Source organism: Aquarana catesbeiana, linkage group LG10 (genome assembly GCF_042186555.1).
Source record: "Aquarana catesbeiana isolate 2022-GZ linkage group LG10, ASM4218655v1, whole genome shotgun sequence".
Classification (NCBI taxonomy): domain Eukaryota; kingdom Metazoa; phylum Chordata; class Amphibia; order Anura; family Ranidae; genus Aquarana; species Aquarana catesbeiana.
Window position 1 is genome coordinate 245,318,092 of NC_133333.1, and position 13,990 is coordinate 245,332,081.

General features: G+C 40.4%; 5 non-coding genes across 5 annotated transcripts; 3 read left to right on the forward strand and 2 right to left on the reverse strand.

Moving 5' to 3' along the window:
- Positions 1-1,433: 1,433 nt before the first annotated feature.
- TRNAL-CAG (transfer RNA leucine (anticodon CAG)) lies at positions 1,434-1,516 on the forward strand. The gene has a single exon. It is a non-coding gene; the product is annotated as a tRNA-Leu (tRNA).
- A 1,935-nt stretch (positions 1,517-3,451) lies between these two features.
- Positions 3,452-3,524, reverse strand: TRNAF-GAA (transfer RNA phenylalanine (anticodon GAA)). The gene has a single exon. It is a non-coding gene; the product is annotated as a tRNA-Phe (tRNA).
- Positions 3,525-5,200: 1,676 nt separating this feature from the next.
- On the forward strand, positions 5,201-5,283 carry TRNAL-CAG (transfer RNA leucine (anticodon CAG)). The gene has a single exon. It is a non-coding gene; the product is annotated as a tRNA-Leu (tRNA).
- Positions 5,284-8,475: 3,192 nt separating this feature from the next.
- TRNAF-GAA (transfer RNA phenylalanine (anticodon GAA)) lies at positions 8,476-8,548 on the reverse strand. The gene has a single exon. It is a non-coding gene; the product is annotated as a tRNA-Phe (tRNA).
- A 1,579-nt stretch (positions 8,549-10,127) lies between these two features.
- TRNAL-CAG (transfer RNA leucine (anticodon CAG)) lies at positions 10,128-10,210 on the forward strand. Its single transcript has one exon. It is a non-coding gene; the product is annotated as a tRNA-Leu (tRNA).
- Positions 10,211-13,990: the final 3,780 nt, after the last annotated feature.

A 13,990-nucleotide genomic window follows, 5' to 3' on the forward strand; every position in this document is an offset into this window, starting at 1 on the left:
TTACACAGGACAAGGGTTTTGCCTATGTAAACAAGGCAGAGCCATGCCCTGTAATTTGGGAAGTAATAGATTTTCTTTCTCCGCAAAGAAGGGAATAAAATCCATTACTTCCACTAGTAAAAGCACCTCACACAGTACACAAACACTCCCTAGGAGCACAGTTAACCCTTAGATCGCCCCTGATGTTAACCCCTTCCCTGCCAGTGTCATTAGTACAGTGACAGTGCAGATTTGTAGGTGTGGCAACATCACGTGCCAACGCGTTTCGTCATATGTGACATCGTCAGGGGCATAAAGTGCATATTTTTAGCACTGATCACTGTATTAGTATCACTGGTCCAAAAAGTGTCAGTTAGCGTCTGAATGTCCACCGCAATCTCGCAGTCCCGCTATAAGTCGCTGATCGCCGCCATTACTAGTAAAAATAAATAAATATATAAATCTATCCCATAGTTTGCAGACGGTATAACTTTTGCGCAAACCAATCAATATACACTTATTGGGATTTTTTTTTCACCAAAAATATGTAGCAGAATACATATTGGCCTAAATTGATGAAGAAAGTCGATTTTTAAAAAAGTTTTTATTGGTTAGGTTTTATAACAGAAAGTAAAAAATATTGTTTTTTACTCAAAATTGCCGGTCTTTTTTTGTTTTTAGAGCAAAAAAAACAAAACAAAACAAAAAAAAAAAAAAAACACAGAGGTGATCAAATACCACCAAAAGAAAGCTCTATTTGTGGGGGGAAAAAAAAGGACATTTTTTTTTTTTTTTTTGGGGACAGCATCACACGCCCGCGCAATTGTCAGTTAAAGTAACGCAGTGCCGTATCACAAAAAATGGCCTGGTCATGAAGGGGGTAAATCTTCCAGAGGTCAAGTGGTTAAATAATCAGGTGTCAGCTTTCTACTTCTGCCACTACTTTTCTAACGAAGCGCAGGGTCACCTTAAAGCGTATCTCCACCCAAAGTTCCACTTGTTTGCACTCTCTCTCCCCCCCCTCCACTGCCACAATTGACACTTTTTGGGGGGAGGTTTTATTGGATGTGTTTTATAGCAGAAAGTAAAAAATATCTTTTTTTTTTTTTTTCAAAATTGTCGGTCCTTTTTGTTTCTAGCACAAAAAACAAAAACTGCAGAGGTGATCAAAAACCACCAAAAGAAAGCTCTATTTGTGGGGGAAAAAGGACATTAATTATATTTGGGTACAGCATCGCACGATCGCACAATTGTCAAAGTAACGCAGAGCCGTGTCGCAAAAAATGGCCTGATCAGGAAGAGGGGGTGAAACCTTCCGGGGCTGAAGTGGTTAATAAAATTATTTATTTTTAGAGTAGTGTCACTTTAAGCTTTGAAAGCCAAACATAGAAGCGGATTGGTTGGAATGAGCAGCTGATCGGGATTCTGTCCACTACAGGATGTTCTGCTACAATGTCAGGATGGCCGAGCGGTCTAAGGCGCTGCGTTCAGGTCGCAGTCTCCTCTGGAGGCGTGGGTTCGAATCCCACTTCTGACAGCAAGCTTTTGTGACTCTTTACAAAGACATTGCAGCGTGATATTCCAAGTATGTGTGTGCTCAGATACTACGATAACAGCTCAATGATCATAATGGAAGAAGGTACCAGGAGTAATAATAATTAGACATGCATAATTCCTTACGTTCTGAATTCGTTTTTACGTGAATTTCGACAAATTCGTTCATTTTGACATGTCCGAAAATGACGAAAGCCTGTTTAACGAATTCTTCAGAATATTCGGAAATTTGGATAACGAACCAATAATAACTACCATAATACTCGCTGTATACACGATGTACCTTTCGAAAAGTGCCTGTTAAAACTTTATATTGAAAATCAATAAACCAATACTTAAAAAAAAAAATAATAATAACTTAACCATTACTATTAAATAGGTATTGGAATTTCCGTTCAAATTTGGCTGTTAGTGAACCTAACAAATACGAATTTATCCGAAGTTACAAATGATCCGAAATAACGGATGCTGCATCTAAACGAATTGAACGTAGTGAATTAATAATAAATAATAATAATAATAATAAAAACTTGTTAATATTTCTATTTAATATTAATTTGTTCCGTCCCATTTGTTTAAATGCGGCATTTGTTATTTTGGATAATTCGTAACTTCGGATAAATTCGTATTTGTTACGTTCACTAACAGACAAATTTGAAAGGAAATTCCAATACCTATAATTTAAAAAAACATTTTTTTCACTATTATTATTTAATATTAATTCGTTCCGTAAATGCGGCATCTGTTATTTCGGATAATTCGTAACTTTTCATAAATTCGTATTTTTTTTTACGTTCAATAACAGCCAAATTTGAAAGGAAATTCCAGTACCTATAATTTAATAGTTCATTATTATTAGTTAATTAGTTATTCTTTCGAATTTCTGGATTTTCTTTCTTATTTTTGGATTTACGAATTTATGAATTTAGGAAATTTACGAATCTACGAAATTCACAAATTTATGAATTTAGAGCTGTAATAATTTTCCATCAAAAGCTTCTGCAGGTTTCTTTTTTTTTCCTGGGGGGCGGAGTTAAAGATTTTAAGACTGTAGACTGTATTTTTCATATAAGTTTGATAATGTCTGTAATGATGTCATTTTTTTTTAAACCAATAAAACTATTGAATACAAAAAGAAAAAAAAAATAATATTATATATTATTAATTTATTTTATTTTATTGTATTTATTATTTATTAGGATTTTTGTTATTTCTGTATTTTACATAGTAGGTGAAGTTGAAAAAAGTCCATCAAGTCCAACCTATGTGTGTGATTATAGAATTATTATTTATTTTACATTTATTTATTCATATATTATTACTATGTTATTTTTTACATTTTTTTCATTTGAGCAGAAAATTGCACAAATACGCGTGGCAAATTGCGCACAAAAACGCGCTAATGCTGCGTTTCTATCCTTTTCCATGGCAATAAAAACGTGCCAAAAACGTGCAAATCTGTCCGTTTCCAGCTACAAAAAAAGCTCCAGAACTTTTTTTGAGCTTCAGGCGTTTGGCTTCAGATGACTTGGAGTGGAGATGTCTCCATGGAGAAGAATTCATTTTTTTTTTCCTCCTCTGGCGTTTTGGAGCTTCAAGCTTCCAGCTACAAAATGCTGAGGTGTGAATGGGGCCTAAAACACCCCCCTTCACACCAGCAAGCTGCGCTGAAGACATGGCCACTAGAGTGCGCTGTGTCACACAGTGCGGATGTGCAGATCCCAAGGCATTGAACTTTTTTTTTTTTTTTTTACTGAAAGCTCAGATTTCAATTCTTTTGCACTGCGGCAGTGCTGCGATGTGGTGGTTTGCGTCAAAACTCACTGTGCTGAAAAAATGATTGCATGCAATATAGCTGTAGATATGAAATGAATGTCATTTCAGCTGTAGCTGAATTTTTTACTTCATCAAAAAGTTCTGCCGAAACCCGGGATCGAACCAGGGACCTTTAGATCTTCAGTCTAACGCTCTCCCAACTGAGCTATTTCGGCTCTGTATGCAAGCAAAAATTTTTGAAAAAGTGAGGAAGAGACTGTGTGTAACTCTTTTACTGCTGGACTGAACTTTCCATTCAATAATTTTTTCTTTTTCATTTCTTATAAATTTATAAAAAAGAAAAAAAAAAAAAAAAAAAGAAATATTTTCTTAACCACTTGCTAACCATATACCAAAGATATACGGCGGCAAGAAGGCTCAGCTGCACCAGATCACGGCCAATGGATTACAGCGGGCACCCAGCGATCGTCATGAATTTACACAGGACAAGGGTTTTGCCTATGTAAACAAGGCAGAGCCATGCCCTGTAAGTTGGGAAGTAATATATTTTCTTTCTCTGCAAAGAAGGGAATAAAATCCATTACTTCCCCTAGTAAAAGCACCTCACACAGTGCACAAACACTCCCTAGGAGCACAGTTAACCCTTTGATCGCCCCTGATGTTAACCCCTTCCCTGCCAGTGTCATTAGTACAGTGACAGTGCAGATTTGTAGGCGTGGCAACATCACGTGCCAGCGCGTTTTGTCATATGTGACATCGTCAGGGGCATAAAGTGCATATTTTTAGCACTGATCACTGTATTAGTGTCACTGGTCCAAAAAGTGTCAGTTAGCATCTGAATGTCCACCGCAATCTCGCAGTCCCGCTATAAGTCGCTGATCGCTGCCATTACTATTAAAAATAAATAAATAAATAAATCTATCCCATAGTTTGTAGACGGTATAACTTTTGCACAAACCAATAACTATACGCTTATTGGGATTTTTTTTTTCAAAAAATATGTAGCAGAATACATATTCTGATTTTAAAAAAATACATAGATTTAAAAAAAAAAAAATTGGATGTGTTTTATATCAGAAAGAAAAAATATTGTTTTTTACTCAAAATTGTCGGGCTTTTTTTTTGTTTATAGTGCAAAAAAAAACAAAAACGCAGAGGTGGTCAAATACCACCAAAAGAAAGCTCTGATTGTGGTGGGAAAAAAAAGGAAATTAATTTTTTTTTTTTTTTGAGGACAGCGTCACACGACCGCGCAATTGTCAGTTAAAGTAACGCAGTGCCGTATCACAAAAAATGGCCTGATCATGAAGGGGGGTAAATCTTCCGGAGGTCAAGTAGTTAAATAATCAAGCGTCAGCTCTCCACTTCTGCCACTACTTTTCTAGGGAGCGCAGGGTCACCCAAGCGAAGCTTCACCCAAAAGGGGGAAGTTCCACTTGTTTGCACTCTCTCCCCTCCACTGCCACAATTGGCACTTTTTGGGGGGAGGTTTTTATTCGATGTGTTTTATAGCAGAAAGTAAAAAATAGTTTTTTTGTTTTTTTTTCAAAATTGTCGGTCGTTTTTTTGTTTCTAGCACAACAAATAAAAACCGCAGAGGTGATCAAATACCACCAAAAGAAAGCTCTATTTGTGGGGGAAAAAGGACATCAATTATATTTGAGTACAGCGTCGCACGATCGCACAATTGTCAAAGTAACGCAGAGCCGTGTCGCAAAAAATGGCCTGATCAGGAAGAGGACGTAAAACCTTCCAGGGCTGAAGTGGTTAATACAATTATTTCTTTTTAGAGTAGCGTCACTTTAAGCTTTGAAAACCAAACATAGAAGCGGATTGGTTGGCATGAGCAGATCATCAGGATTCCAGCCACTCAATGAACATTTGATACAATGTCAGGATGGCTGAGCGGTCTAAGGCGCTGCATTCAGGTCGCAGTCTCCTCTGGAGGCGTGGGTTCAAATCCCACTTCTGACAGCAAGATTTTTGACTCTTTACAAAGACATTGCAGCGTGATATTTCAAGTATGTGTGTGCTCAGATACTAAGATAACAGCTCAATGCTCATAATGACAGAAGGTACAAGAAGTAATAATACTTAGACATGTACAATTACCTTTCATTCTGAATTGTTTTTTTATTATTATTATTATACAGGATTTATATAGTGCCAACAGTTTGCGCAGCGCTTTACAACATGAGGGCAGACAGTACAGTTACATTTCAATACCGGAGGGATCAGAGAGCCCTGCTCGTTAGAGCTTACAATCTAGAAGGGAGGGTCAAGTGGAAATAAAAGGTAATAACTGTGGGGGGTGAGCTGATGGAGAAAATGAAAATACAGTTAGGTGTGGGGTAGGAGAGGCTTCTCTGAAGAGGAGGGTTTCCAGGGATCTTCTAAAAGCAAATAGAGTAGAAGATAATCGGACAGATTGGGGTAGGGCATTCCATAGGATTGGAGAGGCTTTGGAAAAGTCCTGGAGGCAAGCATGGGAGGAGGTCACGAGGGAGATAGAGAGCAGGAGGTCTTGAGAGGAACGAAGAGAACGATTAGGTTGGTATTTAGAGACAAGGCTAGTGATGTAGCTGGGGGCAGAGTTGTGGATGGCTTTGTAAGTAGTTGTTAGTATTTTGAATACAATGTGTTGGGTGAGCGGAAGCCAGTGGAGGGATTGTCAGAGAGGAGTAACAGAAACAGAGCATTTGGTAAGGTGGATGAGTCTGGCAGCAGCATTCATGATGGATTGAAGAGGTGATAGACTATGTAGAGGTAAGTCAATGAGAAGGAAGTTGCAGTAGTCGAGATGACCAGCGAGTGAATTAAGAGCTTTGTTGTGTCATTGGTTAGAAAGAGGCGTATTTTGGAGACATTGCGGAGGTTGAGGCAGCAAGATTTGGACAGTGATTGGAAGTGTTGCTTAAAGGAGAGTTCAGAGTCCAGGACTACACCTAGAACCTTGGCATGTGGGGATGGGCTTATAGTTGTGTCATCAATTTTGAGAGAGAGATCAGGGGAAGGGGAAGGGGCATATGTGGGAGGAAAAATGATAAGTTTGGTTTTGGATAGATTGAGTTTGAGGAAGTGGTGAGACATCCAGACTGATATATCTGATAGTAAATGAGTGATACGTGAGGAAACTGAAGGAGTAGGCTGATGGGTAGAGAAATAGATTTGGGTGTCTTCAGCGTAGAGGTGGTATTGGAAGCCATGGAAGGCTATCAGCTGACCCAGGGAAGAGGTGTAGATTGAAAATAAGAGAGGTCCAAGAACCTTGGGGGACCCCAACAGAGAAAGGAAGAGAAGAGGAGGAAGTAGAGTCGTAAGAAACGCTAAAGGTGTGGTTGGATAAGTAGGAAGAGAACCAGCGAAGTGTACAGTCACAGAAACCAAAGGCGTGGAGCTTTTTGAGGAGGAGGGGGTGGTCAACCGTATCAAAGGCAGCAGAGAGGTCCAGGAGTACAGAATAGTGTCAATTGGTTTTGGCCGTTAGTAGATCGTTTGTCAGTTTTAGGAGAGCAGTTTCTGTGGAGTGTTGAGGACGAAATCCAGACTGAAAGGGATTGAGAAGGTTATTATCAGCGAGGTGGGCGCTCAGTCGGTCGTAGACCAGATGTTCAAGGAGTTTGGATAAGTAGGGGAGCAAGGAGATGGGGTGTAGGTTGTTAAGATTGGATGGGTCCAGTGAGGGCTTTTTAAGTATGGGTCTGACAAGTGCATGTTTTAGAGAGTTAGGGAAGGTGCCAGAAGAGAGGGAGAGATTGAAGATGTGGGCTAGAGAGTGTAGCATAGAGCCAGAGGGTAAACGTAGCATTTGTGAGGGAACAGGATCCAGAGTTCAGGTGGTAGGGTGGACGTTAGCAAGTAGTTTAGCAACCTCGTCTATAGTGGTGGGGTTGAAAGAGGGAAGTAATGATTGTACCTGTGGGCATGAAGTGTAAAGCGTGGAGGGTATCTGAACAGTAGAGATCTCCTCGCGAATTGTATCAATCTTCTGTTTGAAGTGATTGGCGATCTCCTGGGCAGTGAGTGAGTTGGCGGGTGGAGGCAGTGGAGGACGAAGTAGAGAGTTGAAGGTAGAGAAGAGTTGACAGGGACGGGATGATAAGGTGTTAATGAGAGTGATAAAATAGGTCTACTTGGCAGTAAGGAGGCTGGAGTTGTATTTTTGGAGGGCAGATTTATATTGGATGAAATCTCTCTGAGACTTAGTCTTACGCCACAGGCACTCATGAGCACGACTATGTTTTTTCAGACTTCTAGTATCATCTGGTTGCCAAGGTTGAAAGGGTCAGGGCCTGATTCTGTGTGTAATGAGGGGGGGGCAGGGAGTCCAGTGAGGCTAGAAGTGAAGCATTGTAGACAGAAGTGGCTAGGTTGGTGCAGGATAGGGGTGAGATCTTGACGTAGAGGTTGTCAAATGCAGGGCAGAGAAGAGAAGGGATGAGATGAAGTAGGTTTCTGCGGGTAACTTTTAGGCAGTTGGAGGGAGAGGAGGTTGAGGAGAGGGGGAGAGTGAAACTAATAAGGTGGGGATCAAAGAGAGGGAATGTATAGTTAGAGAGGTTGCATGGCGTGCAAAGGTGAGAGAAAATGAGGTCAAGGGTTTTCCTTTCAAATTTGGCTGTTAGTGAACATAACGAATACGAATTTATCCGAAGTTTCCGATTATCCGAAATAATGGATGCTGCATCTAAACGAATGGAACGTAACGAATTAATAATAATAAATAATAATAAAAACGTTTTATCATTATTAAATATTAATTTGTTCCGTTCCATTTGTTTAAATGCGGCATCTATTATTTCGGATAATTCGTAACTTCGGATAAATTCGTATTCGATACGTTCACTAACAGCCAAATTTGAAAGGAAATTCCAATACCTATAATTTAATAGTTAGTTATTATTAATTAGTTAGTTATTCTTTCGAATTTCTGACATGATCATCTAATGTCATTTCAGCCGAGCTGTAATAGTTTTCCATCAAAAGCTTCTGCCGATTTTTTTAATTTTTTTTCCTGGGGGGGGGGGGGGGGCGGAGTTTAAGATTTTAAGACTGTAGACTGTATTTTTCATACAAGTTTGATAATGTCTGTAATGATTTTTATAATGATTTTTTTTTAACCAATAAAATTGTTTAATACACAAAAAAAACAAAAAAAAAAGCTTCTGCCGAAACCCGGGATCGAACCAGGGACCTTTAGATCTTCAGTCTAACGCTCTCCCAACTGAGCTATTTCGGCTCTATGAGAAAAATTTTTTTGAAAAAGTGCAGAAGAGACTGCGTTTAACTCTTTTACTGCTGGCCTGAATTTTCATTCAATTACATTTTTTTTTCCATTTCTTATAAATTTATTAAAAAAAAAAAAATGAAATATTTTCTTAACCGCTTGCCAACCATATACCAAAGATATACGGCGGCAAGGGGGCTTAGCTGCACCAGATCAGGTACTAGATACGTGATCTTACACTTCCGGGTAGGGGGCGTGCACGCATGCGCACTGCCCGCCAGCAGCCCGGTCATGCTCTGATTAAACACAGCAGATGTCAATCACTGGGTGCCGGCCAATGGATTACCACGGGCACCCAGCGATCGTCATGAATTTACACAGGACAAGGGTTTAGCCTATGTAAACAAGGCAGAGCCATGCCCTGTAAGTTGGGAAGTAATAGATTTTCTATCATACCATACCAAACCAATTTTTATCGAATGACCTGAAAGTATTCAGGATCAGCCAAACTGCCATTTCCTGTTATGTTTAGTGTCACATGAGCTTAATCATTCTTTTATAGATATCTTTGAACTTCTGCCCCTGATGAGTGTTTACACACGAAACGCGTCGGACACTGTAGGATGAAGTTACATGCCTGCACCAGTATTTATCCTAAGTTAATTGTGCACACCAATCATGTTTACACGATTTCATATTACCTACCTGCTTGCCAGGGACGGACTGGGAATAAAAACCAGCCCTGGAAATAACTTCATACCAGCCCCATAGCATTACTATACCAGCTCAATGTCATTATTTTCTTGTTCATTAAAAGGAAAACCATGCATTTTAAAGCACATTTGAAGAGCCTATTATATATAGATAAGACAGATATGAAAGCACATTGGGCTAGGAATATATATATATATATATATATATATATATATATATATATATATATATATATATATAGCTCAGCAAATTTCAGTTAAAAGTAGTAAAGGTGAAGCAATCATCAAAGGGGACACCTGGGACTCTGGGAATGTGAGGGGGAAGGGGGACTCTGGTGACCAGAGACCACCTTCCGCAGAAAATACACTAAGGTAAGAGGGGGGGGTTACTGATATAAGGGGAAAACCTTTATATCAGTGCCCCCTTACATTATTGTATTCACCCCCCCTTACATCAGTGACCCCCCCTCAGACTGGCCTGGCGGAGCTGTTACTGACCTTCTCTCAGGTGCACCATGCAGGGCTCAGTCAGTCAGCTCCAGCTTGGTGGTTCTGGTTTTCATATACTCTCCTCTCCACAGTCCACACTCATCTGATTTCTCCCATGATCCCCATCCTGGCGGCGCTCCCACTCTTGACTCCTCTCCAGACTCCCTCAGGAGACTGCAGACAAGATTTAGTACAAGTGATGGTCAAAGGCTGTGGCATAGTACAGGAGATGGTCAGAGGCCTCCTCCTTCCCCGCCGTCGGGCCAGTAGGAGAGCGCAGCTGTGCCTTTGCGCATGCGCAGTAGGGACCCGGCTTCAAATGAGCGGAAGTTTGACTTTTGGGTCGAACTCCGCTTTAAGCTGGGTGATCCATTTATGTCTTTAACATTGTCAGGATGGCCGAGCGGTCTAAGGTGCTGCGTTCAGGTCGCAGTCTCCTCTGGAGGCGTGGGTTTGAATCCCACTTCTGACAGCATGTTTTGACTCATTGCAACATATAACATGTGTGTACTAAGACAGTGTTTCTCAGCTCCAGTCCTTAAGGCGCCCCAACTGGTCATGTTTTCAGGCTGCCCATTATTTTCCACAGGTGATTTGATTAGTTTCACTGCCTTAGTAATTACCACAGCTGTTCCATCTGAGGAAAATCCCGAAAACATGACCTGTTGGGGCGCCTTGAGGACTGGAGTTGAGAAACACTGTACTAAGATAACAGCTGAAAACTGATAATGACAGTAGAACGAGTAATAATATTGTACCTACCTGACAAATTTTACCCGACAGTGCACTTAACTGTATGTGTGTTGGATTTGTCACACTACAATGAAGAAATAAATAAAAAATTATATATATGTGTGTGTGTGTGTATATATATATATATGTCCATATATTAAAAGTCAGCAGCTGCAGTATTTGTAGCTGCTGACTTTTAAAAAAAAATTGGGGGGGAACACCCGCTTTCAGTAAATTTTCATGACAAAGAAGGAACTTGTAATTAAAACCACTTCAATACCACGGACGTCATATGACGTCCTTGGCTTTGAGCAGGTATATCTGAATGATGCCTGTGGTTACAAACATCATTCAGATATTGCCGGTTTCAGCCGGCGAATCTCCACACCATAGGAACGATCATAGCGGCCGTTCCGCCGCTTGATCATTCCTATGGGAGGCGAGAGGGGACGTCCCCCCCCCCCCCCTCCCGCCGCCCTCCGGTGCCTGCTCCGACTCACCGTTACAATCGGTGAGGCGGAGAGTGGATCCGCCGGCGCCGGATGTAGATCATAGAGATTTCCGGCGGACCAGATGGTCCCCGGAGTCTCTATGATCGTCGGAGGCCGGGCGCGATGTTATGACGTCACGCCCGGCCTCTCCATTCAAAAAAACGGCGCCGCTTCGGCTTGGAAGCGGCGATCGTTTTATTTTTTTTTTTTATTTAAGGCTTCCCAGCCTAGTGGTGAGATATGGGGTCTTATTGACCCCATATCTCACTATTAAGAGCACCTGTCATGTTATATTGCTATTACAAGGGATGTTTACATTCCTTGTAACAGGAATAAAAGTGATCAATTTTTTTTTTTTTTTTAAAAAGCGTCAAAATAAAAAAAAAATATATATAATTAACAATAAAAAAAAAAAAAAAAATTTAAAGCGCCCCTGTCCCCGTGTGCTTGCACGCAGAAGCGAACGCATACGTAAGTCCCGCCCACATATGAAAACAGTGTTCAAACCATACATGTGAGGTATCGCCGCGAACGTTGGAGCGAGAGCAATAATTTTGGCCCTAGACCTCAAAACATGTAACCAGTAAAAAAATTTCAAGCGTCGCCTATGGGGATTTTTAAGTACCGATCATTGGCGCCATTCCACGAGCGTGTGCAATTTTGAAGCGTGACATGTTAGGTATCTATTTATCTGTAACTTCATCTTTCACAAAGTGCAAAAACATTGGGCTAACTTTACTGTTTTGTTTTTTTTTTTTTAAACACAAAACAGTTTTTTTCCCAAAAAAAACGCGTTCGAAAAATTCCTGCGCAAATACTGTGTGAGATAAAAAGTTGCAACAACCGCCATTGTATTCTCTAGGGTCTTTGCTAAAAAAAACATATATAATGTTTGGGGGTTCTATGTAATTTTCTAGCAAAAAAATGATGATTTTTACATGTAGGAGCAAAGTGTCAGAATTGGCCCGATATTGAAGCGGTTAATTGCAATTCATCTGATCACTCTTCATAACATTCTGGATTATATGCAAATTAATTGCCATCATAAAAACTGAGGAAGCAGCATTTGTGAAAATTAATATTTGTGTAATTCTCAAAACATTTGGCCACAGCTGTATATGTGTGTGTGTGTGTATATATATATATATATTTTTTTTTTTAATCATTATTTTTTTGTAATATATTGTTACTGGTTAGTCCTAGTATAAAATTCAGGCTTCATTTACAAAATTCCAATTTTTTTTTTCTGGTGTAGCGATGATGTGATTTTCTAATGTCATGTCAGCTGAGCTGTATTTTTCTCCATCAAAAGCTTCTGCCGAAACCCGGGACCTTTAGATCTTCAGTCTAACGCTCTCCCAACTGAGCTATTTCGGCGCTGTGCTCTGCAAACATTTTTGAAAAAGTGGGGAGGAGACTGACTTTAACTCTTTCTCTGATAGTTGATTTGTTTACATCTGACTGCCGACAGAGGAGAGCAGGCTGTGTCTGTGTCCAGTCTGCATAAGTAGAGCAGACACAGACCAGCCACCCGCCCTCTTGGCTGGGATCAGCGGACAAATTCCCTACTGAGCAAGGGGGACACCAATGGAGCTCACTCCATGTGTAAGGGGTCTAAATGGGTGGGCACTGATGGGGCGGCACTTAGGGTTGCCTCATGATCCCTTTAATCCAGGACACACATTAATTACACAGGTTCTGTGGCTGATTAAGGTGGTAATTAAACTCACTTGGTGACTTATCTGCAATAAATCAGCCTCAGAACCTGTATAATTAATATGTGTCCTTAAAGGGATGATGTGGCACTGATAGGCGGCACTGGTTGGCATAGGTAGGTGGTACTGATGTGCAGCAGTGATATGCACTGGTAGATGGCAATGGTGGGCACTGGCAGATGGCACTGGTGGGTACAGATGAGGGGGGAAAATAAAGGTGATTACCGATCTTCTGTCACGTCATCACGTGATCAGCTGTCATTGCCCTCCCGGCAATTAGGACCCGCACTGCAGCCACCTTTCAGCTACAGCACGGGCAGGAGGTGGTTAAAGCTATACACATTCAATGAAAACTTTGCACAAAGAATATATGTACAATAACATCAAACATAAATGTGTACACTGGTGGAATGAATTGTCATAATAGTAAGCAGAATGTCCATAAGTGATAAATCCCAACACCAAATCGAAGTGCTCTGAGATAAAACGTCTTCGCTCTAAAGGTTTTGCTCTGATAACGAATGACAAGTGTCAGATTTTGTGCCGATTTTACCACGATTTTACTGTGCTTATTTTTTTTCAGAGGTAACGTGACTTAAAAACGTAACACGGGTGTGTTAATGATGCGTTCTTGCTGCATTTTCAATGCATTTCAACAGAGTGCTGCGTTTTTTTGTACGTTTTTTTTTTAATTGACCAAAAATGCAGAAAGCAGGATTTTTAACACCGCAATAGAAACGCACCGGACCGGTGTGAAGACCTCCATAGAATTTAAAAGGGATACTCTTTTCTTGCGCTAAACGTGCCAATAATGGCCGATGATAAATTCATATTCATGATGATAATAATTGAAAAAGTCAAATATAATACAGTTAAATATAAAAATATAAATATTTTTTAAAAACTGTAATTTTCAGTTTTTCGGCCCCGGCATTTTCGGTTTCGGCGCCAAAATTTCCATTCGGTGCACCTCTATACAGGATTTATATACCGCCAACAGTTTGTGCAGCGCTTTACAACTTTAGGGTAGGCAGTACAGTTACAATACAATTCAACACAATAGGAATCAGAGGGTCCTGCTCGTTGGAGCTTACAATCTAGGAGGGAGGAGTCAAGTGATACAAAAAAACGTAATAACTGTGGGGGATGGGCTGAGAAAATAAAAGAACAGTTGTTAGGTGGAGGCAGGATAGACTTCTCTGAAGAGAAAAGTTTTCAGGGATCGCCCAAAAGTGGATAGAGTTGGAGATAGTCAGACAGATTGGGGTAGGGAATTCCAAAGGAAAGGAGAGGCTCCTGAGAAGTCCTGGAGGC